Source organism: Ovis aries, chromosome 7, assembly GCF_016772045.2.
Source record: "Ovis aries strain OAR_USU_Benz2616 breed Rambouillet chromosome 7, ARS-UI_Ramb_v3.0, whole genome shotgun sequence".
In the NCBI taxonomy this organism is placed as follows: domain Eukaryota; kingdom Metazoa; phylum Chordata; class Mammalia; order Artiodactyla; family Bovidae; genus Ovis; species Ovis aries.
The window spans coordinates 67,036,383-67,037,211 of NC_056060.1; positions in this window are offsets into that span (position 1 = coordinate 67,036,383).

The window sequence follows — 829 nt, forward strand, 5'->3', positions numbered from 1 at the left end:
ATGGTTGATCACATATGAATGCACACAAACGATTTTTTAAATAAAATTTTTGGACTTTCTTGGTGGTCCAGTGGTTAAGAATCCACCTGTCAATGCAGGAGACACGGGTTTGATCCCTGGTCTGGGAAGATTCCACATGCTGAGAGGCTACTAAGCCCTCGAGCCACAACTACTGAACCTGCGCTCTATAACTCATGCTCCACAACAAGAGAAGCCACCACGAAAAGCTCACATACCACATCTAGAGAGTAGCCCCCTTCATTGTGCTTAGCAATGAAGACCCAGAACAACCAAAAGTAAAATAAATTTAAAAAATTTTTAAAAGAGAAAGTTAATTTTAGTATTATGTTTAACTCTATTTTATTTCAACACATAATTAATATGAAAAATTTAGGTATTTTACTTTCTCTTTTTCAGATTAAGTCTTTGTTCCAGTATGTCTTGTATACAACAGTACATCTCAATATGCAATAGCCATTAGTGGCCAGACTTTCTTTCTCCCAGTCCAACTTATCCTATTGACCAGATAATTTCATACCATCTTCAATGTTTCAAAGTGTTTCCTTCCCCAAGCTAATTTCTACTCATTTTATATCTTTCAATGTAATAAATATGTATTATTTAATACTGACTATAAAAAATGAAGGAAATATTTCCTACTTTTGAGCCATTTACCTGTTTTATGAAGAGTGCCCTACTCAGAACTAAGGGCTCCTTCTCCCTCCCCATCATGTTTTATATGCACCTGCCTTACTATAATTGTTGGCCCTTCTGCACACAGGGAATGACTAGAGAGACACAGCACCGATTCTGCTTATGAGAGATTTTT